This window comes from Gossypium hirsutum, chromosome A06 (assembly GCF_007990345.1).
Source record: "Gossypium hirsutum isolate 1008001.06 chromosome A06, Gossypium_hirsutum_v2.1, whole genome shotgun sequence".
In the NCBI taxonomy this organism is placed as follows: domain Eukaryota; kingdom Viridiplantae; phylum Streptophyta; class Magnoliopsida; order Malvales; family Malvaceae; genus Gossypium; species Gossypium hirsutum.
Window position 1 is genome coordinate 69,173,370 of NC_053429.1, and position 26,125 is coordinate 69,199,494.

Below are 26,125 nucleotides of genomic sequence, written 5' to 3' on the forward strand. Positions count from 1 at the left end.
AAAATTTGATAAAAATAATTTAATCATATAATATTACACATTATATTAATATTAATATAATATTATACCTACATTAATAAATAAAATAAATATATATGTATGTATGTCTGTACGTACAATAAGCATGAAACAAAGTCGGATAAACGTTTTAACATGCAGCATTTAATCTCATATAATTTCACATAACAATATAATCTGTACTGTTTATAAAAGAATATTGAGTTGGTGTTACTTATTAATCGGATTTCAATTCAGTTCCAACTAAGTTAGAGAAGTTATTTTAATATCCTTTCGCATTTAAAATAAATTATATTTTTTTAGGGTATTTTAATATTTTTATTAAAAAATCAATAAAAATATGTGTATTATGAGATTTGAACCCATGCCAAATAAATTAGCAAAATTTTAAATTTATCACTCAATCAAAAATTTATTTTAACATTTTTATATACTTTAATTTTATTATTTACACTTTATTACCTCATTCAATTGTATATTTATACTATTAATAAAATCATTAACTACATTGGTGTTACTAGTCATAATGGACACCAATTCAGTTAAGGAAATTATATATTGCATAGGTGTTATTATTTTTTTGTTCCAAATCTTACATTTCATTATTCATTGTATATTATTTATAAACATACCTATCCATTTTAAATACATGGTTTCCACATGCACATGCGTGCGATAAGTTTTTTAGTACTATATAATTACTTTAACCCACATCATGCGTATGCAATAATCTTATTGATAATGTTGTCGATTGAGTTAGTATCACAAGTCAACTCAAAACTAACTGAAAAAAAATCCAGCAATGCTATGATAAACAATTGGAGTATATTTAATATTCCTAATATAATGTATTTACCTATTTCAATTTCCTTTTACTCACAATTTAAACTATTTTTTTTTATTTTAATCTCATACATATTGCATGTGTTATTATTTTCAATTTCAAATCTTACTTTTCATTATTTATTACTTTTCATTATTTATTTGTATGTTATTTGTAAATGCACTCATGCACAGTGGTTTCCACCTATATACACCCTTGATAGAATTTCTAGTATTTATAATGATAAAATAAATTGACTTAATATATAAATGGGCAATTTAAAAGAAAAGAAAGTAACCAAAGGCCAAAAATATTGGTCTGCTTAATGGGCCGCGCCAAGAATTGGGCCGTTCTCCAAAGATAGGCCGAAAGGTTATTGGGCCTCCTTTTTACAGGGACTAAATAGCACTACTTCAAAATATTTAGGGACTTAAAACTTGAATATTCCCGCAAGCCAATATTTGGCTCAAATTCACGAGAGGTAGCAGAGTTTTTCATATAGCGTGGGCCCACCACTATATTGCTTTTATTCTTTTTTCTTTCTTTCTACCTTTTCTGTTATTTTTTGTTCTTTTTATTTCCTTTCTCCTCCTCCTCCTCCTCCTCCTCTCAACGGAAAACCCTAGCCTCTCCTTTGTGCCGTCGACGGCTCCGTCTCCTAAGTTCTCGAACAGCCGTTCGACCTTCCGGTGTCTTCTCCAACCGCGTTCACCGCCGTTTTCCTCTTCTCTTCTACTTTATTTTTTTGTTTTCAAAACCCCTGGCCGCAGCTTCACTGCCGCTGCTCTCCGACGTCGAGTTGAGGCACCGCCGTCAGTGGCTTAGCCGCTTTACAACTCCGCATCCGCCGTCCGTTCAGGCGCTATCCCTGCCGCTGGTGCTGTCGGTTTTAAAAGCCATCCCTTTTCACCTTTTTTTCTTCTTGGCTTCTCTGTTTTGGTTCCGACTTCTCCTTTGCTTGGCAGGTGTCTCTGGTTTGGGTAAATAAATCAACATGATTAGACGGCATGAAAAAAAAAAATAACAAAAAATATTAATATGAAAGGCATGGGTATAGCACAAACATGTCAGAATCTTAATAAAAAAAATGATAATTTAGACAAATATTTATATCGTGTAAAAATAATATGCAACGAAAAAGGAAAAATACAAATACACCCCCACGGTATTAACCAAATATGAAAGAGCAGCAAAAGCGAATCAAAAAGGCCCCAACAAATAATAAAACAAAAATTGGAAAAAACCAGCAATAGCCGTCCACGTACCCAAATTTATTTCGACGGTCATCTTTCTCTTCCCCTTTGGCATTTGTCCCCACCAACTTTGATTTTGTCTCAATGCAAATGGGTTTCTGTCATAAGATGGATTTGTGGGTGTTAGGGGCTCTGAACATGAAATTTTTAAATAAATAAATAAAACTAACAAGAGATCAATGGTCAGAAAAGGGGCTAAGAAATCAGGCTTTTTAGCAAACAAGGAGAGGCTAGGATTGCTCTCAAATCCAATGACATTACTCAAAAATACCCTTCCCTTATCTTATCATCTCCTCTCCATACCCTTTTTCACTCTCTAAAAACACCAGCCCTTTTCTTTCTTCTGCATATTTTCACTCATTACTCTCCTATCATCTTTACGTAAACCACATTATTTTGGACTTCAAACTAAGCTTTTCAGCTCCATATTCATTCAAGTTTTTGAATTGGGTTTTTATTATATCTGTAGCCTTTTCTTTTTCGATATAAGAAATGGCCCCAAGGTCAGGGAAAAGCAAGTCAAGTAAAGCAAAAGCTGAGAAGAAGAAAGAGGAGAAAAGTAAGTATACTTTTTTTCCCCTCACTTATGTACATTTAAAAAGAATAATCAGATACTTTGAAATGCCCTTTTTTTCCTTTTTAATTTTGTTTATTGTTTTGTTTTTCCAGTTGTTCCTTATGTTCTTGACATCACTGTCATTACTCCTTATGAAACTCAAGTTGTGCTCAAGGTAGTCATTTGGTTTCTACATTTTTCTGCATTTTTTTTTATTTCAAAAGAATCATAGCAAATTCTGAAATTCCAACTTTAAATTTTTTTTTAAGAATGATTACATGAGTCTCCAATTCTAAAATATTGATTAATTTAGCTGAAATTACTGGAAATTGTTCTTTTTTGGGGGGTTCTTGAAGGGTATTTCCACTGACAAGATACTTGATGTAAGAAGGCTGTTGGCTTCTCATGTGGAGACATGTCACCTTACAAACTATTCTTTTGCTCATGAGGTGAGGGAAATCGAGTTTTTATTTTTTATTTTTTTTTTCTTATAATTTTTTAATTTTTTAATTCATTTTGTTTATGAAAAATAATGGCTAGGTCAAAGGGAAGAGATTGAGTGACAAAGTGGAAATGGTTACCTTGAAACCATGTTTGCTCAAAATGGTTGAAGGTAGGTTTTTTAGGTTAAGCCTCCTTAACCAAATCTCTAATTTTATTTTTTTAGTAGAAAAGTCCCCTTCTTTTGTTTTATTACTTGTCTCATATAATATATTAACATACAAATTCTAAATTACTTATAAATCTTTCCAACTGTTAAATTTGTAATTAGAGGAGTTAAACAACTTTTTTTTTCAATTTTTATTTTGTCGCTCATTATTAAATTGCCCCGTTAACTGAAAGAAACTTGAAGGGTTGGGTTTCTTCTTTATTATCTTCTTAGTTCTAATAATCAAGCATTAATGAAAAGAGAAATTTTTTGTTGTTGTTATTGTTGGGTATTAGTAGTTAAATTATTTACATAAGAAAAAAGCAAAGAAATAAAAAAATAATAATCTCGAATGGAGCATTCCGGTTGACATAATATATAGTAACTTTTTCTTTAAAAAAATACATTTATTAAAAATTGAAAAAAAATCCAAAATTTGGTTTTAATCAAAAGGAAATTAAAGATTAAGACAAATTATGAATCATAATGAAATAATTATGTAACTTCCCAAACCCATTGATAATATCAACTAGTGAAATGAAGTAGTTGTCGTTTTTCTTATAGCCAAGAGATTCCTTCAACTTCTTCAAAACAATTTATGATTTCGTTTTTCTTTAAATTCCAGAACAAAACACTTTAATAGTAAATAAATAAAAATAAAATATTTCAATTTTAATGGATTAATTTACTTCCAAAATAATTGTAAGTACATACCATTTGACATTTATTTTTATTTTCTTGGATCTTATGGAATTCTTATTCTTAATTGAATTTAAATAGTTTTACAATATCATGAACCCGACTCACAAGTTTATTTATTATTTGTTCATTGCTTAATTTAATTAAATTGGTTTTAGAAAACGAAATGTCTTCAATTGGAGTGTAAAATGAAAAGAAAATAAGCCTTAAATCCAAATTTACTAGAATAAAATGAAATGATACTTTTTTTAGAAGAATAAAATAATACTTTTCTAGTATTAGAGTTTTTAATTAGACTTGACGTACTAGTTGCAATGTTTAATGACATTTATTCCTGCTTCTTGTTGCTTTATGATTCTTTTCTTAGTTTTAATGATATTTTGTTATTTCCTATAAAAACATTTATTAAAGTAAAAATTAACAAAATATAATAAATAAAATAATATTGATTTGTTAAAATTTCATTTTATTTGAAAATAAATATTATTTAAATCCATTCATTTTTAAATAACGATTTACCTTTTTTTTTCTCATTTATAATAAAGTTCGAGATGTTTTTCTGTTTTTTTTTATAAAAATGTTTTTCTACTTTTTTGTTTATATAAAAATTATATCGTTATATTTTAAATTTAATATTTTTTTGGTCCAACAATTTACTCATTTGATACATTGGTAATAGAAAATTGTAATTCTACAAGTAGATTCGAATACTATATCCTTTTTTTTTAATTTAACTTTATTTTTCACTACATTTTGCTCACCCTCTAACTTGTGGAGTATAATAAAAAAAATTAATCTCAAAAAACATGTATTTTCAATTAAAAAAAGGCGAAGTTAACACAAGCAGATATTTTTAATGAATAATTAATTCTTTAAAAACTAAATTTTTTTTTGAATATGTATAATTTTTTCAACATAAAAATACAATCCAAAATTACCAGTAATTTGTATGTGTAAGACTTAGATGCAGGTAGTAAAACTTGAAACTGTACACAAGGGTTTACTGACATTAGTAAAACGACAAATATGTATAAAAATAAATGTTGATATATCTTTTATTTTATTGTAGTTGCTGCATGCCTGTCTTTTGACTCTAATACCGCTTAATTGGATTTTAAACAACACGTTTTACACGAGAAAACGAAATCGACTCTAACAATATGACATTGCCCAATAATTGTTCTGTAGTTACAATAATGCCACTTTGATGCAGAGGAGTATGCGGAGGAAGCTGAGGCGGTGGCTCATGTGCGGAGACTGGTAGATATTGTAGCATGCACCTCCAGGTTCTCGAGGCCTAAACGTCCCCGATCACAATCCTCATCAGCGCCGTCAGATTCAAAAGCCGAAAAGGTCAATAGGCCCAACAACTACGCTCTTCCACCTGCGCCCTCGGATGGCGGAACGACGCCGATTCCGGAGAACTTGGACATGGCTGCCATTCATCCCACCCCGAAATTATCGGAATTTTACGATTTCTTCTCATTCTCTTACCTCTCTCCTCCGATTCTCAGTAAGTGCTATTTCTTCTTTTGAATAACGCAAAAATATTCCACCTGTTATTTAATTCGTTTCCTAAACTATACTTTGCTACTTAATTACATTCTAACAATGTTAAAATGGCAAGCATAAATGAAAAATAAATTTTTTTAAATATTTATAAATATTTAGAATCAACCTAGATAAATAGATTTCTAAACTTAAAAGAATCTAGATGTCATTTTATTTAGATTCATTTTAAACTTATTTTTTAATAATTTTATATATTTTTAATTTCATAATAATAATGTGAAAATCTCAACTTTTAGAATATTTATTATTTTTTAGGAAAATTCTCAAGGTATTTTTGGAATTTTTAGAATTTTCTTTAGTTTTCTTAAATTTTTTATTTTTTTTTCATTTTTTTGAATTATTTTCCATCTTCAAAAAAGTTTCTTTTATCTTCAATAAAGCTATCAATTTTTGGAATTTTTAGAATTTTCTTTAGTTTTCTTAAATTTTTGATATTTTTTATAACCTTAGAAACTTTCAAGTATTTTTTATTTTTTTTTCATTTTTTTGAATAATTTTCCATCTTCAAAAAAGTTTCTTTTATCTTCAATAAAGCTATCATCTTTTGCTTTATTTTTGTTCGGACATTTTCTTCTTATCTCTCACTCTTTATATATATATATGTACCAAAGTAAGTAGGATTCACTTTCTTTTTATATGTTTTCTACTTTGTTTATGTTTCAATAAGGTAGGTTACTTTAATAATTTGTTTTTGACTTTTTAATAATTTTGGTTGAAATAAATTCTTGATTTTAATACATTACCAAGAGTTTTATAAAAAATATTTGAATTTTTTAAATTCTTACTATTTATATATTTCGGTATTCATATAATAATTTTTTTATAAAAAATAAAAAATATATAAAATTATTAAAAAAGTTACTCGAGAATGAATTTGAGCAACAAAATGTCCAAGTTCTTCTGAATGTGAAATATTCTTTTTTTTGAACGTAAAATAACTATTTTACATAAATTTATATATTATAAAAAATATTAATATTTTTCACATGTTGCCACATTTTATCTATTATTAATTGTTATTATTATATCATCACATCCTAACAATTTTACAACATGAGTCCTAAAATATCTGATAGATTTTAAATTTAAACACTAATTAAATTAAAAAATTAAATATCAAATTACAAATTTAAGAGTAAAATATATATTAACTTTTTAAAATAAATATCTCTTTTATTTTTTTTTTCTTGCCTGACAATCGAGCTTTTTAGTTTTCGGTAAGGGTAAACATTTTAAAATGGATTTTTTACAGTTTTTTTAATCGTAAATTTAATGCAATTCAAATTTATTCGGTATTCTGACCCAATAAAAAACTTTATGTGGTATTAATTAACTTCAACGAGGTGGCTAGTTTGAAAGTGAAATTACCCCTGCACAAGTTTTTCATATTTAATGGTTGTTAAAATTTAATCACAACTTCATATAAATTAAGATAATAATAGAAGTTAAAACTTCATCTTTAAATATAATAATCTGGAAATTCTAGTATTTGCTCTTGTTCTCGGTCACATTTTTAATTTATTATTTTTGTTTTGGTGAAATTTTTTTAAATTAAATTATTTCACCAAAACAAAATTCTTATTTATAATAAGACAGTAAGAGCATCTTACGAGACAAAAAACACCAAATTAATTAATAAAATTTCAAATAAAATTGTTTTTAAAACTGAAGCGATATTATTTTAATAAATATAAAATTGAGTGAATATATGTATATTTTACAACTTTAAGTAGGAGCAAGTTATTACCATACACATACCACAAGATGATAATACTTGATTTCAAAGTAAAACCACGAACAAATCTTCGCCATTCTATCTTTTTATTCTTTTTAAAATTTAGAATTTTTTAAGATTTAAGATTTGAATCCTTAGAAAAACATGCACCTTATTTAATTTGGGTGATGGAAAAAAAATAGTGAAACGGAAATGATTAATTCACCTATTTGACTATTAATGGTGTTGACATGATTGAAGAATAATGCTGAAGTAGCTTTTATTTGGAATAATAAATATAACTAGCTATATTTTGGCTTAAACAAAATTATTCATTTTTTTTTACTTACAAAATATCAATATCTTTTAATACATTATTATTTCTTAAAAAGAAAAAAAATTTAAAAACTCAGCCACGGGCGTGCCAAATTATTATAGATGTTTGCAGAGGTGCCAATCATCTGCTTGGGATGAATAAAATCAACAGTATGTATTCATTTCACCTAAATTTCATGATTTACAATGCTTGGCACCTGAAAAGGTATTAGTTCCATAATGCTCAACTTCATTTGCAAAATGAAACAAAATTTATTTATGAAAAGATCAATACCCATAGTTTGTAAAAAGGAAAGAAACTGGAATTTGTGGATGCTGTTTCAGAAATAAATTTATGAAACATAAGAGATTTCATTTGGGAGACAGAAAATAAATATAATTCTCTAAATCAAGAAAGAAATTCTGTGCATTGTGCATGGTTATTTGCTTGCCACTAGTGTAGTGGTAAATGGCTTGCATTTTTTTAAGCAATTGAAAGATGTAAACCCCCCCCCCCCTTCTCAAAAAAAAAAAAAAAAAACTTTTAATCAAGTTGCTTTGGTTAGATTGTTATTTACTAATTTTAGATTTTGCAGATTTGAGGAAATGTGACCCCAAGGATGTAGAAGGGTGGCGTGACGGTGACTATTTTGTAATGCAGGTATGTTCTCACTCTCCATCTTAATAAATCTTCTTGATGGTGGCTTCCTAAAGAACCAAAAATTGTTGATGCAATTTTATCCCATATATTGTTTGAGGCCTTACTTCATGTCACCGTGATCACTGTGAAAATGCTATTTCTTGTTTGTCTTTTGCTAATTGGAGCTCGTTTTCTCCAATGTTGTTACTTTGACCTCTTAAACCATTGATAAAATGAATCATCATACTTTAATTTTGTTGCTCTTCTTGTATTTTTTTAACCACCTTTCCATTTCCATGTATGGTTGATCTCAAAATTTCATTAGATAAAAATCTGCAACGGGAAGTTGATACAAGTGGTTGCATCAATAAAAGGGTTTTACACTGTTGGAAAGCACTTCTTCAAGAGCCACTCTTTGTTAGATCTTTTGCAAAACCTCAGTCAAGCCTTTGCCAATGTAAGCATTGTTTGTCTTTAATTACTTAGCTTCCATGAACATTGCACTTATGTTGATTTGAACCCTTTACCGCATTGGATATGCCACAAAAAACCTCCTTGCTTTATCTTGATTGCAAAATTTTAATAAATATTGATAAGCAACATTTTACTTTTTAACTTTTTACCTAAGATGTTCTGCAAGTCTATTACCCAACCTACCCTTCTTTCTAGAGGGAACAAAAAAATGTTGGTTGTGTTTGTGATACATCTCAAGAGTATACTTTAGAACTATAAATGCAAAAGGACATCGAGGAAGGAAAAACAATTTTCTTCTTTGTCAAGTTAGCCACAGGGATCGATGTCACCAATGTGCTGCTCTGCAGTATTTGACTTTGCCTTATCCCTTAGAAAAGCTTAAGCCAACAGCGGCTTCGAATGGTTAGAGCTTGCCTTTGACTGTGGATTGCTCTGAGTGAGATTTAGGCTTATCAGTTTGCACGCAGGATTGTGGTGGTGCTAGAATTTAACAACTCCATTTGTGCTGGGTTTTGTTTAGGTGATTAAGTTTCAGATAGATTTCCAATGGACCAAAATTTGATCCAACCTGATCCATTGGCATCTTTAATTCTCCACTGCTGAACCGCGTTTTTGTTGAGTATTCATGTCAATACAAAGACTGGTGTTTACCATGTTGAGTGTAGCTTTTCTTGCTCTGTAAAATTTGGATCAACCTTGTTCAAATAATGTAACAAATCTGAAGACTGACATGTCAAAAGTTTGTTGTGGCATGACATGACTTTTGTTGTAGCTATCATCTCTCGCTTATTTATTTGTCTTTTATGTTGTAACTTATTCTTGCTTGTGCTTGATGCAGGCATATGAATCCCTTATGAAGGCATTTGTAGGACACAATAAGGTGACATTTTCTTAATTTGCTTCATAGGTTTTTTTACCTTGCGAACCATGACACCATGAAAAGCAATTCTGCAAGCTCTTATGCTTTTTTTTCCCTCCAGTTTGGTAATCTTCCCTATGGATTTCGGGCAAATACATGGCTTGTCCCTCCCCCTGTTGCTGAGTGTCCAGCAAACTTCCCCTCTTTCCCATCAGAAGATGAAGAATGGGGTGGTAATGGTGGAGGTCAGGGAAGAAATGGTGAATATGATCTTCGGCCATGGGCTACAGATTTTTCAATTTTAGCCAGCCTTCCTTGCAAAACCGAAGAGGAGAGGATTATTCGAGATCGCAAGGCCTTTTTGCTCCATAGCCAGTTTATTGATGTCTCAATCTTTAAAGCTGTTGCTGCAATATAACATGTCATGAATTCCAGATTAAATGTCAAGGGCCATCCAGACTCTGTCCTTCATGAGCATCGCACAGGTGACTTGTCCATTTTAGTAAAACATGACTCGGAAGATGTGAAACTTGAGTGTGGGGTAAAGGTTGCTGGCCATCAATCATCTGGCATGACTACCAGTGAAATTGCTCGAAGGAATTTACTTAAAGGGATAACTGCAGATGAGAATGTAGTTGTTCATGTAAGTCCACAATCTTCTCTTCTCTTCTTAGGCATCTTACATCATCCTAATTTTTTCTTTTCTTTTATTGTAATGAATTTTATTTGCTTCCTAGGAATGTGCGTGCCCTATAGCTTTTCATCTTTCCCTGTCCCTCCTGTCCTCTCTCTTTTTTTTTTTTCTGTATACATGGAGCATGTGCTTTATTGGCTGCTGCTTTGTCATCATTGTATTTTGTTTCCTTTTTTACTTCTTATGTATCTTCTAAAACTTCGAAGAGTATCTGATTTGTCACCTGAGACTCACATGGGTCACTTTCTTTTTCATCTATGCATACCAGCCTTTGTACCCATGCACATTTGTCTGAAGTCTCTCTGTGTAGTTTGGTGGTCTTTATCACGTATGACCAAACCTTGTCAATTTCTTGATTATGCATAATGCTAGAAGTTTTCCACTAAAAAATCCTTTTCAAAAGCATATTGTTTGTTTGGCTAATCAACATGGTAACCATCTCACGGGATACTTCTGCATTGGGCACTGTCATTGTTAGACACTGTGGGTACACTGCAATTGTAAGTGTTGTTGGTGATGTGAAGAAGGAAAAATCTGGTGCTCGGGATATTGAAATTGATGATCAACCAGATGGAGGAGCGAATGCTCTTAATATTAACAGGTCTGAATTGTTTGATGATGCTCTCATTTCTATATCATGCAGATAACACACACCTTGGGCCCTCCGGTAGGGCTTAACTCGAAGTTAAGTAGTTAACTGCATTATATCAAATCATATTATAATTTTTACCATCCATTCTGTTTAACCTAGAACTACTCAATCAGCTAAGGGAGAAGATAATTAAATAGGATATGAATTGATCTTCTGAAGTGAGTGAAGTCTTATATGAGAAATTGAGAGTTTGATGAATGGACCAAAGAAAATATGAAATTGAGTGCCAGGCCGTCAGCTAGAGACATCTCTCGTATGCTGAGTGGTATTATAATACGTCTATTAGGTTATGAATGAGGCTTTCTAATTTGAGCTTTTCATCAATTGCCAAATGGTTTTGAGGTGGATGCTTAAACAATACGTCATGAGTACGGGTTTTTTCTTCCCCGTTTTTCATGTGTTATTTTATTCCCTACACTTTTGTAGAAGTGTTCCATTTCTTAGAATTGGGCTTTTCTGTGAGGGAGAGTGTTAATTTCACATCAGTTGAAGGTTTTGTTGTGGTCTTATTTTGAAGGTCTCTTCTGCAACTGGCATTTGGTTTTAGACTCAATGCAAATAATTACTACTTACAGCTTGTCCTAATAAATTACAAGGAATAAGAATTGTTGCATGCATTTTACTAATAATATTCAATGATTTTACTTTGTTTTACCTGAAAACAGTATTGAATTTATTGCAGTCTAAGGGTTTTACTTCACAAATCCAGCCCTGCGGAAGTAACTGGTGGAGGACAGTCAAATCAGTCCAACTTGATTGATTCCAAATCTTCTAGATGTCTTGTTCAGCGAGTAATTAAAGAGAACTTGACAAAATTAGAGGAGAACTCAGCTGCCCCTGAAAGGACTATTAGATGGGAACTTGGTTCTTGTTGGGTGCAGTATCTACAAAAGCAGGAAACTTCAACAGATGCTACTTCAAAAGGACTTGCAAATGATCAGGAGGCTGAAGCTGCTGTCAAGGGTCTTGGAAAGCAGTTTAAATTTTTAAAGAAAAGGGACAAAAAACCAAGTAATATCAGTAGCACAGTTGAGAAGGAAGACAATGATTCTGAGTTATGCAGTGAGGATGTGAAGTCCAATCTAGGACAGGAAAGCAACGTTGAGTTGAGCAGTGAGATGGAATTGAAGCACCTGATTTCTAAAGAAGCCTTCTCACGTCTTGAACAAAGTGGAACTGGTCTTCACTTAAAGGTTTCCTTCTCTCACTCTTCCTTTTTAACCTACATTTACCTTTTTCTTTACACTCTTTAAGTTTGGCATTGGTTTTCTATGCTATAGATTCGTGTGCCTGACTGTGCTTCAAGCTATCTATCTTTATAACTACTAATTTTCTTGTTGTAAGTTTTTTATTGTTATATTTTGAACTCAATCTTTTAAGTTTGCTGTTCGCAACAGTCAGCTGAGGAGCTTATTAAGATGGCATGCAAGTATTATGATGACATTGCTTTACCAAAGCTGGTACTATTCAATAGCCCAAGCTATTATCTTTTAAGACATACTTTTTGGGTTTAATGCACAGTTCATGGACAAACTTTTTACTTCATTAGGTAACAGATTTTGGATCGCTTGAACTTTCTCCCGTTGATGGTTGTACGCTAACTGACTTCATGCATTTAAGGGGATTACAGATGCACTCTTTGGGTCGTGTGGTGAGGAAACTCTCAAAAAAATCAGTCCTCTTGAATCCTTTTGCGAAAGTGATTATTGGTTATCTTAAATCCTTTCTTATTGGCACTAGGATAGTTTTCAAGTAATACTCTCTGACTTCCTAATAAATGTAGTTTTATTCATGAAAAATTACATAAAGTACATGCTTAGAAGTACGGTTCCTTGTTTTTGTTGACTCTTATTATCATTGTACAAGTCAGGTTGAACTTTCTGAGAAGCTTCCTCACATACAATCACTTTGCATCCATGAGATGATTACTCGAGCTTTCAAGCATGTAGTGAAAGCAGTTGTGGCATCAGTTGAGAAAATTGAGGATTTACCTGTGGTTATAGCTTCAACCCTGAATTTCTTACTTGGAAGTTGCGGAGTGGATGTTAATGCCTCAAGTGCAAATGATGACTATTTAATCAAACTGACGTGGTTAAGAAAGTTCCTTGGAGCAAAATTCGGTTGGAAACTGAAAGATGAATTCCAACATTTAAGGAAACTTTCTGTTCTTCGCGGACTTTGCTATAAGGTACTATTTCTTGTTGATATCTTTCAGCTGCTGAGTTCATCAGATGACAGATGCTGAGTTTTACTTATATTTTTTTCCCAGATTGGTCTAGAGTTGGTTCCTAGAGATTATGATATGGAATGCCAAGAACCGTTCAGAAGTTGTGATATTATTAGCATGTATCCTGTTTGTAAGGTGGATCTCTTTTTCATTACTTTCCCATTATAGCTATATTCATATCTATATCCATATATGTATATTTTGTTTCAAGATTGTTATTATCTAAATGGACCAGCTTGTTATGGATTCACCATAACCAGACTCTGCCTGTAATGATTTACAGCATGTAGGATGCTCTTCTGCTGATGGCAGAACATTGTTGGAGTCATCCAAGATTGCTCTTGACAAAGGAAAACTAGAGGATGCGGTTAACTATGGGACAAAGGTATTTTCCCATGCAGTTACACTTTGCATTTATTTATGCCCTATGTTTGGTGAAGGGTAAGAGAAAGTGATATAATTTTTATCTTCTTTTCTTTTATATTTTCTCATTTGGTTAAAAATTTGAGGAAAGCAATTGAAACAGAAAGGATATGTAAAAATTATATCACTTTCTCTAACTGAGTTGGTGTCTATCTAATCAATAACTGATCCCCTCACTATTCCTATTTTTCTCTTATTTTTATTGAAAGGACTTATCTCCTTTCCGTGCTTTTTATATATTAATGAGTTAAGCTTACAGTTAATGTTTAACCTTTTTTTTCCCTTCTGTTAATTAACCACAGATAGAGCGAATGCGATAAATTTGTAGTATGTAAATGTTAGCATGCATTTTAACTAATTACATCAAGCAACAGAAGAAATGATGAAAAAGAACAAAGTAGCCCTTTTCCTTCTCATTCCTCTCTTTATTTTCTCTTCCTTTATCCTACATTGTGAAGGGATGCAATGTTACTAAATAGAACTTCAATTGGTCTTAAGTTATGTGATACTTGCTTTTCAAGGCATTGACAAAGATGATAGCTGTATGCGGTCCTTATCATCGAACTACTGCAAGTGCTTACAGTCTTCTTGCTGTTGTTCTCTACCATACTGGAGATTTCAATCAGGTATCAAAACCTTCTGCTATATTTCAGATTAAGATGTATGAAAATGAATTCACCTCTCAGTCTCCGAGATACTGTTTACTTAGCAAGCTAAGGATTCAGATAATATATTATCATGTTATCTGAAAATAATATTTTTCTATCAAATTTAACTGGACATAATGGGAAATATATCTAATGTAAATTGTTTCTTGCTGTTTAGGCAGCCGTATATCAACAGAAAGCTTTGGATATTAATGAGAGGGAGCTTGGTCTTGACCATCCAGATACCATGAAAAGCTATGGGGATCTTTCTGTATTCTATTATCGGCTCCAACACATGGAAATGGCTTTGAAGTGAGTCGGGATCTTTTGTGGTTTAGATTGCATTTAATTTGCTAAAAGGCTCACAGCTCTCGCACTGCTAAGAGTGATGCCCTTTTCTTGCTTGATGATGATATACTCTTTTGGAGTATGTGTTGTTTATTTTGCTTTCGATTTTTACACTCTTGACAAACTTATTACATTTTTCGCAGATATGTAACCCGTGCCTTATTCCTTCTTCATTTTACTTGTGGATTGTCTCACCCTAACACTGCCGCAACATATATAAATGTGGCTATGATGGAAGAAGGCATGGGAAATGTTCATGTTGCTCTTAGATATCTACATGAAGCTCTTAAGTGCAACCAGAGACTGCTAGGAGCTGATCACATACAGGTCTGTCTCATCTTTGTTGTTTGTTCAATGAGATCGTACATACGTGTCTAATTTTCCCATAGTTGAATCTTTTTTTTTTTTTTTGTGATTTCCTCCCATGACAGACTGCCGCAAGCTACCATGCTATTGCCATTGCTCTTTCATTGATGGAAGCTTATTCATTAAGTGTGCAACATGAGCAAACTACACTCAAGATACTTCAAGCAAAACTCGGACCAGATGACCTTCGTACCCAGGTAAATACGCTGGTCATGACTGTCTATACCACTTGGCTAGGCAATTTTATGCTTCTTTGTGCATTCTGTTAGATGAGGGTTCTATTGAGATCAGAAATCGAAAAGATTGAAGCACTTTTTGTTGGCTGATTAACATTATTAAACTGTTTATGAACTGCTTTCCTTTTGCAGGATGCTGCTGCCTGGCTTGAATATTTTGAATCAAAAGCTCTAGAACAGCAAGAAGCAGCACGAACTGGAACTCCGAAGCCAGATGCATCAATTGCAAGCAAAGGTCATCTTAGGTATTAATATGGTATATCCAAATTACTAGTTATTCAATTATATCATCATTTCTTGCAGCACCAAAACCTGTGACCGTTTGTTGCAGTGTATCAGATCTCCTCAATTACATTAGTCCCGATCAAGATTCTAAAGGAAGCGATGTGCAGAGGAAGCAGCGGCGTTCCAAGGTACTTGATAGTTTCAGACCATGTTTCGCATAACTCTTAAAAAAAAATCATGATATCATCTATGATTTTGTTTCAGCTTATGTAATGTGACCCTCCACTTATAACAGCACAAAGCACCGTTTCTCTATGTTACTTGAACTTGGTGTGAGTGTCAGATACATGTATATATTCGACACGAGTATGTTCAGTTTTTCCCCCATACCCAAGTCGAACATGAGTATTTGAAAGAAAAATTAAGAGTTGGATCAACATAGCTATTTTTAACTCCAAAATAAGATACTACAGTTTTGAGGTGCTAACATAAAAATGTTCCCTTGTCAGAAATTCAATAAGACCATTGTTTTAAAAAATCTCCAAGAGCAAACAACAAACTCTGATTAGCTTGACCATTCTTTAATGGCCATCAGAACTTTGTTGACTGAAGATGAGGTTGCCTTTGAAGTTTTCAAAAACTTTCTTGTTCTAATCTCTCTTATTAGTATATCCTTCTAAATTGGCTCACTTGCTTATCTTGATGTTCCATGCAGATCCAGTCATTACTATAGATACGGATTTCCAATATCTCATTGTTCTTTATGCTGCTTGACATATAACATTGACATTTTTTTTTCTAACTTGGCAGGTGTTACAGATTAGTGATAAAACCCATGATACACGTAACAACTTACAAACAGATGGTGCTGTGTTTGTTGATGCAACAGATAAAGCTACGGCAACTGTGGATATTAATGAAATAGGTACCCTGTCTTCTATTCATCCCGAAGAACCAGAAGAAACCGATAATATTTATAGTATTGAGCCAACTGTTACAACTGAAGTTGTTGAAGATACAACTTCAGATGAAGGGTGGCAAGAAGCCAATTCGAAAGGTCGGTCAGGAAATGCCACTGGAAAGAAGTATGGAAGGAAGAAACCAGTTTTTGCAGAGCTAAAGGTGAATGGTTGTGAATATTCAAATGGTAGAGAGAGTGGGAGTAGGCGAGACATTATCTCACCAGCAGGAAAAACTGTCCCGAAGAACATTATAAAGGAAATGCAAACAGTAAAGCAATCTAAGTCTGTTGGATCTAAGTGCAACAGCAGCAAGCTTCAACAGAATGCTTGTCGAACAAGTCTCGTGACTTGCAGGAGAAACAAAGCAGAAAACTCAAATAGATTTTGAAGCAAAACTAAAAAACGGAGAGCATATGGATGAAAACTTGTTGAATTCATTCAAAAAACTGAATATGGCACAAAGCCAATACATAAACAAGCTTACAACTTGACAAAACAGTAGGTTAACCTAAACTTCACCTACTACCACTAATACACATAGTAACTTGTGCTAATTAGTTTGAACAAATAAACAAAGCTGATTTATCAGCTCAATCAACATCAAAATTACATCAAACATAAACCTAACATAGTTATAAAGCAACTAAGTTACATTACTCTAACTTAAAATTACAAAATGAAACATAAACAGCTTGCTGACTAGATGAACCAGTAGCTTAGCTTCTGCATGTAGTGCCTTCGATAGTCTTGGTTGCTGCATGCTGACCATGGCTTCAACACTCCTCCTTGGTTAGCATGTTGCAAACTCCCATCTTAGTTCTTAGGTGTTGAAACTTGGAAACACTGAGTGCCTTTGACAAAATGTCAGCAGTTTGCTCTTCAAAACTACAATGAACTAATTTGATAACATGAGCTTGCTCCATTTCTCGAACTGCATGAAGTTTGATGTTGAAATGCTTGGTCCTTTCATGAAAGACAGGGTTCTTTGCAATTGCAACAGCAGATAGGTTGTCACACATTATTTCTGTTGCTTCATTCTGCTCATGGTTAAGATCAACTAAGATTTTTCTAAGCCATATGGCTTGATTAACTGCTGCAGCAGCAGCTATATATTCAGCCTCTGCAGTAGATTGTGCTACTACTGCCTGTTTCTTTGAACTCCAGCAAATCATACCAGAGCCTAGGTTGAATGCATAACCTGTTGTGCTCTTCATATCATCCAAAGAACCTGCCCAATCACTATCACAATAGCCAACTAACTTTAAGTTCTCAGCCTTGGTAAATTGCATTCCATAGGACAAAGTTCCCTTGATGTATCTTAGAACTCTTTTTGCAGCTCTAAAGTGACTTTCATTTGAGCAATGCATGAACCTTGAGAGTAGACTCACAACATACATTATATCAGGTCTGGTAGCAGTCAAATACAACAAACATCCAACTAGACTTCGATAGGTTGTTTCACAGACCTTTTCATGCTTATCTTGGCTCGAGAGTTTTTCTCCAACAGCAATTGGTGTGCTGGTTGCTTTGCAATTCTCCATTGAGAATTTGTTGAGAACCTTCATAGCAAAGGTCTTTTGACTAAGCCAAATTCCATTTTCAGCTTGAGTTACTTCCATGCCTAAGAAGTAAGACATCAATCCCAAGTCAGACATCTCAAAGTGCTGTTGCATTTTAGCTTTAAAGCTGCTTAGCATCTCTCGATCTCCTCCTGTCACCAGTAAGTCATCGACATATATTGACACAATGAGCTGAATTTCAGTACTAGTCAATTTAACATAGAGAGTTGGCTCACTTAGACTTCTCTTGAATCCCAAACTGGTCAGGTATCCATCAATTCTGCTATACCAGGCCCTTGGAGCCTGTTTCAAGCCATACAAGGCTTTGTTGAGTTTGTACACCATTTCTTCCTTGCCAGACACCTTGAAACCTTGAGGTTGCTCCACATAAATCTCCTCTTCAAGGAATCCATTCAGAAATGCTGATTTTACATCAAGTTGCTGTATCAGCCACTGTTTTTGTGCTGCTAAGGCAACTAGCAGTCTAATGGTGTCTAGCCTGGCCACTGGTGCAAAGGTTTCCAGGTAGTCTGATCCATACCTTTGACTGAAGCCTTTCACAACCAATCTAGCCTTTAACTTGTTTAGGCTACCATCAGCATTGTTCTTGACTCGATAAACCCATTTAACACCAATAATCTTCCTGTTTGTTGGTCTATCAACCAGACTCCAGGTCTGATTCTTTTCAATCATCCTGATTTCTTCAATCATTGCTTGCTTCCAATCCTGCTGGCTTTCTGCTTCTTCAAAGCAACTTGGTTCAACAGTAGCCACTTGTGCTCTTTCATAAACATCAGCCAGTGATCGAATGCCTCTGATTGGAACATCATCTACATCCATTTCAGGTGTGTTTTCATCATTTTCAACTTGGTCCACTGCCAGATCTTCAGCCACTGGCTCTGGTTCAGCCTTCTCCCAATTCCAGTGTCCTTTTTCATTGAAAACAACATCCCTGCTAACCAATATCTTGTTTGTAGCAGGTTCTAGGATTCTGTAGCCCTTTTTAACCAAGCTATAGCCGATCAGGATCCCTGCTTGAGCTCTTTTATCTAGCTTGCTTCTCTTCTCAGCTGGAACTTGAGTGTAGCACAGACAACCAAAGGTTCTGAGATGAGCCAGTGATGGCTTAAACCCAAACCAGGCTTCAAATGGAGTCTTCTCAGCCAGAGCCTTGGTTGGGAGCCTGTTTTGGAGATAAACTGCTGTGTTAACAGCTTCAGCCCACAGAGTTTTGGGCAAATTCTTCTCAAACAGAAGACATCTTGCCATGTTCATCAAGCTTCTGTTTTTCCTTTCACTGACCCCATTCTGTTGGGGTGTATACACATTAGTCAACTGGTGTTTGATACCTGCTTCTTCACAGTAGGCTTGGAACTGAGCTGAGGTGTACTCAGTTCCATTATCTGACCTCATTGCTCTAAGTTTGCAACCAGACTCAGTTTCAACAGCAGCTTTATACTTTAGGAACACAGATGGAACTTCTGATTTCTGTTTTAGAAAATAAATCCAGCAGTATCTTGTAAAGTCATCAATAAATAGAATAAAGTACCTGCTTCCTTTGAGAGACTCAGTCTTCATTGGTCCACACACATCTGTATGCACAAGCTGGAGCTTCTCTGATGCTCTCCATGTTGTGCTTGTTGGAAATGGCAATCTTGCCAATTTTCCTTGCTGACATATCTCACAAAGCTCATCATTCTTCACTGAATCGATGAAATTTTCTGCCAGACCTTCATTGACCATGCGGGCTATGGATTTGTAGTTTGTATGTCCAAGCCTCTGATGCCAGAGTCTAGAGTCATCAGTGGAGGCTATGCAGGCTGAATGTAAGTCATTTGGCCAGTCTACTTCAAAACATTTATCAGTCATGGTGACTGTTATGAGGTTTGACCCACTTGGATAAAAAAATTGACATTCTTTCTCCTTGAACACAACTGAGTAACCTTTCTCAAGTAGTTGAGTTATACTGAGAAGGTTCCTATCGATTTCAGGTACCAAAAGTACATTTGAAATGATTTTGCCACCTGTAGAGGTATGAATCAGCACATCTCCTCTTCCTTCAGCATTAATTAACTGACCATTTCCAATTTTTACTTTGGTTTTGCAGGTTCTGTCCAGGGTTTTGAAGATAGTTGCATCTGGTGACATGTGGTTTGTGCACCCACTGTCTAGAAGCCAGCCCTTTGAACCCTTCTTCTGATTTGCTGCACATGACACAGCAAAAACATGTTCTTCTTGATCACTGCTTTCTTCAGCTACTCGAGCTTCTACCTTTTGCTGCTGAAATTGATTCTGTCTTGGTTTGCTTCTATTTTTGCAAACTCTTTCAACATGGCCTTTCTTCTTGCAGTGTTGGCATACTGCATCTGGTCTAAACCAGCATCTATCTTCTGGATGACCAGCTCTTTTACAATGTCTGCAGAGTTGGTCACTGCTCCTAGCAGCATCAGGCTTAGGCCTGTTTTTCCAGAACTTTTTGCCTTTGTGAGTTTTGATGCTCGAGGCTTCTTTGGCTTGAAAAGCCCCTTCCTGGTGCTCCTCTTGTCTGCTGGCTCTTCTTTGCTCTTGTGCATACAAGGCATTGATTAGCTCAGTTAAGGAGATAGTTGTCAAGTCCCTTGAGTCTTCGAGGGATGAAATTTTAGCTTCATACCTCTCTGGTAGAGTGGACATGACTTTCTCAACCATTCTAGCTTCACTGAATTGCTCTCCTATGAGCCTTATGCTGTTTACAACAGCCATAATCCGATCTGAGTACTGTTTAACTGTTTCTTCCTCTTTCATTTTGAGATTTCGAAATCTCTTCTCAAGTTGAGCAGCTGTTGTTGCCTTATTTTCTTAGTCCCCTGAAATTCTTCTTTCAGCTTGTCCCAAGCCTCCTTTGGTGTTTCACAGGCCATGATCCTCATAAAGATCACATCTGTCACACAATTCTGTATGCATGACATGGCCTTGTGCCTTTTGTTCTTTCATCAGTGTGTTGCCTTATTTGAGCAACTGTTGGATTAGCTCGAAGTGGTGCTGGCTCAGCATCTGTGTTGACAACTTCCCATAGGTCGAATGCCTGCAGGTAAGTCCTCATCTTAACTGCCCAAATGTTGAAGCCCTCTCCATTGAAGACAAGTGGTGAAGCTGGCGAAAAACCTGATGATGCCATCGTTTTGATACTGAACTACAACAGGTCCTCTAAGAATATGGCTCTAGATACCAATTGTTGGATCTAAGTGCAACAGCAGCAAGCTTCAACAGAATGCTTGTCGAACAAGTCTCGTGACTTGCAGGAGAAACAAAGCAGAAAACTCAAATAGATTTTGAAGCAAAACTAAAAAACGGAGAGCATATGGATGAAAACTTGTTGAATTCATTCAAAAAACTGAATATGGCACAAAGCCAATACATAAACAAGCTTACAACTTGACAAAACAGTAGGTTAACCTAAACTTCACCTACTACCACTAATACACATAGTAACTTGTGCTAATTAGTTTGAACAAATAAACAAAGCTGATTTATCAGCTCAATCAACATCAAAATTACATCAAACATAAACCTAACATAGTTATAAAGCAACTAAGTTACATTACTCTAACTTAAAATTACAAAATGAAACATAAACAGCTTACTGACTAGATGAACCAGTAGCTTCTGCATGTAGTGCCTTCGATAGTCTTGGTTGCTGCATGCTGACCATGGCTTCAACAAAGTCTTCCAGCTTGAATCCTAGAGGGATTTCAATTGGTTTACTTGCTTCTGTTTCCAGAGGTTCCTCCCCTTCAGCAAATCTTAGTGCCATTGCTTCAAAATCACTTTCTTACAAAGAAGTAGCTGCGGCACCTCCAGGTACAGTTCTAAAGCCATTATTGGAACCAAGTGAGGGAAAAATGGAACAGTCAATGTGCGCCGAGACAGCAAATGTAGAGGATGGGAACAACATCTCTGTTGTCGATGATGTAGTGGATGACAATGATGAAACTGAAGGAACTCATGATACTGAAAGTCAGTCGGAAGAAACTGCTCCTGAAATTGATAAGGTGTCTTCTTGTAGTCAGGAAAAAGGTTTAGAAGCAAAAGGGAGTAAGCTATCGGCATCAGCTGAACCAATCAATCCCGGAGCACTCTATCACCCGTTAAACTCAGTTTCTGTTACATGTGTTTATGATGTAACAGCTAGTCAAGGCATGCTTGCTGAGCCTGTTGTACCTCCAGTTGCTGCTCGAGTTCCTTGCGGGCCAAGGTCGACATTGTTTTACAGAAACAATAATTCTTACGGTAGCTTTCTTAGATACCAAACTCCTTTTTTGGAACAAAATGGATTTGGATCTCCGAGAGTTATGAACCCTCATGCACCTGCGTTCGTTCCAAGCAAAATTTGGCAAATGACTGGAACTAGTGATTTGAGTGTCTCTGAAGAAGCTATGAACACAGAAGTGAAGGAAGTTGATAAGAAGTCGAGTAGGGAAGTTAACGGTTCTAATCCAAAAAAGAGCAGCGCAGAGGAGAAATCTGAGCTCGCAAGGCAGATTTTGCTTAGCTTCATTGTCCGGTCCGCCAAGCAGAACATGGATGGTGCATGTGAGGCTTTAATCAATGACAAAAGGCTCAACCATTCCCAAAACTCTTCGGATGCAGTTACAAGAGACACTGCAATAATAAAAATTCTATATGGGAATGAAGGAAAGGACTTGGATTCTCAATTCGGTAGCAATGAAGAACCAAAAGCGTTGGATGAAAATAAAAAGAAACCCGGAGATGGCGAAGGCTTTACAGTTGTAAAGAAACGGCGGAAAAACAGGCAGCAGCTTACTAATGGAGTCACTGGGCTATATAATCAGCAATCCATATGTGCTTCTGCAAGGTGAAGAAATAACCTGAGGAAAATAACAGTGTAAGTGTCATCATGTTCCATTTCCAGTTTTATTTATTATCATATCCTTGCTTCCATATTAACAAAGCAATTTGGAGTGAAGCCTGGTTCTTTAGTTCCTACTTAATTTTGAGAACAGCTTGGTATTATGCTAATAATCTCTGCAAATTGGTTCTCTTGTTTAGAGATTTTGTTTGATCAATAAAAAGGCCAATTCGTAATTTTCATACTTCAATTTTTCATTTTGGAGATTTTTGTAGTTTTATGGAAATACTGTGTCCGACAATGAACAAATTTACAACATATATATGTTCCCATAACTGTTGTAGCTAATATTTAGATTTTAAAATTTTTTATTTGAAATTGATGATTTTCATATTTATGATTTGAATTAAAAATGTAAAAACCCCTTAAATTTAAAAAAAAAAGATTAAGCTTTTGTGTTTTTTTCTTTTACACCTAATAATTTTCAAAATGCGTTAAAAAGCTAATCAAACTTTTTCAAAAAAAAAAAAGCCTTTTTTTGTCCTCATACAACCATAGCGTGACATGCGGAAAAAAATATAAAAAAATACAAATCAATAAAAGTAATAAAAATTATTAAATTTTAATAAAAATATAATTTTTTTATAAAATTTAATAAAGTCATAAGAAAATTATAAAAAATGTAAAGAAATATAAAATTTGTAAAAAAATTATAAAAATTATTGTACTAAAAGAATCATTTTATAATTTTTCTATAACTTTATTTGAATTTTATTTTTTTATCATTTTTCATCACATGTCATATTGTGTTGTGACACGTAATGGTTTTAACTGAAAAAACTGAGGGTCTTTAAAGTGTTAAAGTTAATAGTTAAAGAGTTTTTTTTGAAGCATTTTATTATTTTTATTATTTTTATAAAATTTTACAATTTTTTTATATTTTTACGATTTATATATATTTTCTAAATTTTAATAAAATTTAAATGATTTTATATTTTTTATTAAAATTTAATAAATTTTATAACTTTTATTGATTTTTATTTTTTATATTTTTTTGTATGTCACACCGTGATTATGACATGTTGTGGCTTTAATTGAAAAAATTAAGGACAATTAACTCTAATGGTTAATTTAAAGTACCAATTGAGTGCCAAAAAAAAAGTAGGGACTTAATTGCTTTTTTTGAAAAAGTTTGAGGGTTTTTTTGATGCATTTTGACAGTTTAAGTACTCAATTGAGTGAAAAAAGTGGAGCTTAAATGCTTTTTTCGAAAAAAATTAAGGGCCTTTTTGATACATTTTGAAAACTCAAGTAACTGATTAAGTGTAAAAAAAAAGAGAGCAGAGAGTTAATTGTTTTTTTTTTTAAGTGTGAGAGCTTTTTACAGCCTTTAAGCCTTATGATTTTTAGATTCTTTATTTTGAAATTAAAATATTTAAATTCTAAATTTAAATCCATTCAAATTCATTATTTGGATAATTCAAGTTTTATTTCAATTTTCATCTAATTTTAAGATTTTAACAACTTTTATAGAAATAAATATTTTCTATAAATTGTAAAAAAAAAATACTACAATAAAGATAATATATATAAAATGAATCTCATGTCCAAGCATAAAACTCATCACCAAATTAAGATTTGAATTTTAAAGCACTTCAAAATTTTAAATTACTTGAATTACAAAATATATCTTTTGTAATTAATACTAATTCATGTTTTATTATAAATCTGATTTTAAAAAAAAAATCTAAAATCTAGAAAATATTATACGTACATATAAGTTTTCATTCTCATTGAGATAAAATAAATAGAGCAGAATAGGTTCATCTTTCATAACTAATACACTCCATGCTTTTTGTGAATGTTCCAATCATTAAGAAAAAGTTGTAAACCTCCATGATTCAATCACATCAAGAAAAATGCAACCAAAAAGCACTCTTGGCATGGATATGAATTTTACATACCAACAAAAAATAATCTACAATCTTTTCACAAAGCTACAATAGTAAAGAACACGTATACAAAGCACAACATGTGAAATGATCAACCAACATTTATCCGGGTCAAGGAAAGTACATGAATCTTTCCAAACAAAGATAAGATGCAGGGCAATAGGGCAAAATTCAAAGCAAAAGTCATAATCTGTACCAACATAACAAAAATATAGATTGAACACAATAAATAAAACGCAGCAACCACCCCACAATTATTTAATCATTTCGTATAAATCTAATTTGATTTATATCCCTAAAATTATAGGCTTCTAAAAACAACTTAAAAATTTGTTTGTTTTAGTTGTGGGAAGAGTTGTCGGCACAACGAATAACACAACCACAATAAAATAGCAATATAAGAAATGTTTATGCTATTTGGATTTAATTTACTTCTGTAGAGCTTTGTTTAGTGAACCAAACCACTAAAATCTTTATAGTACAAAGAATAATGACTTAAGCCCAACCCATTTCACTAAGTTGCAGCCTCACCTTGTATGATCTAGTTTGATTCGTACACTTTGCTCTCTCAATCACTTAGTAAGTGCTTTTCATAATTATCTGATAATGATAGAAGAACTCTTACATATTAATTCCCAATATGAACAATATTTTCTCTCAAAATATTATGCCTAATCTCTATATCAAACCATTCAACCATAACCCTTGATATAAGGTTCAATAGCCTTATATTCGATTTGAAACATGGGGCCTTCTTTCAACCATCTTATCTTTTCTTTTTTCAACATAAGATAATAGATAAAGTTTTTAAACATGAAATGAATCTTCCTTAAACTTTATTCTTTAAGTGAGATCTTCCCCTTGATGTGGAAACTTGAAGAGTCTTTATAGGATCCTATAATTGATTCAAATGGGACACTCTATGCTTGGTTCAGAAGACGATCGAATATAAAGCATCACATATGTTGCTGAAGCAACCCAAACAATCACTAATACATTTAAAACAAGTTTAAAGTCAAACAAAAATCATTTTAGGCATTAACATATCACTATAAATGACAATAAAGATCAAATGCCCTAATATAATGTTTTAGGGTTAAATACGGTCAAATAAGGGGACACGTTTCGAATCCCAGGCCAAAATTCCAAAATAAGGAAGGATGTTTCGAGACACAGGGTCCATGTCTTTAGACTTGTGACCCCTGAAACCAGATTTTGACTATTGACTTGCATGTCTCGAGACTTAGTCCCCCATGTCTCGCGACATGCACCTAAAAAATGCATATTCACACAATTTTGTTCAACCTATCTTGTGACATGCTCAATATATCATGAGACTTAAGCCTAGAAATGCAAAAGAATGTCATTTCAAGTCATGCAATCATGCCTCTAGGTTTTTCTAAACTTGTTTTG

General features: G+C 33.5%; 1 long non-coding RNA gene and 1 pseudogene across 1 annotated transcript; one reads left to right on the forward strand and one right to left on the reverse strand.

The window, feature by feature from the left end:
• Positions 1-1,103: 1,103 nt before the first annotated feature.
• LOC121230677 (uncharacterized) lies at positions 1,104-2,243 on the reverse strand. The gene is made up of 2 exons (XR_005928769.1): positions 2,107-2,243; positions 1,104-1,812 (listed from the first exon to the last, which is right to left on the reverse strand). It is a non-coding gene; the product is annotated as an uncharacterized lncRNA (long non-coding RNA).
• Positions 2,244-2,270: 27 nt separating this feature from the next.
• On the forward strand, positions 2,271-22,996 carry LOC107962953 (protein TSS-like; annotated as a pseudogene).
• The last annotated feature ends 3,129 nt before the right edge of the window (positions 22,997-26,125 follow it).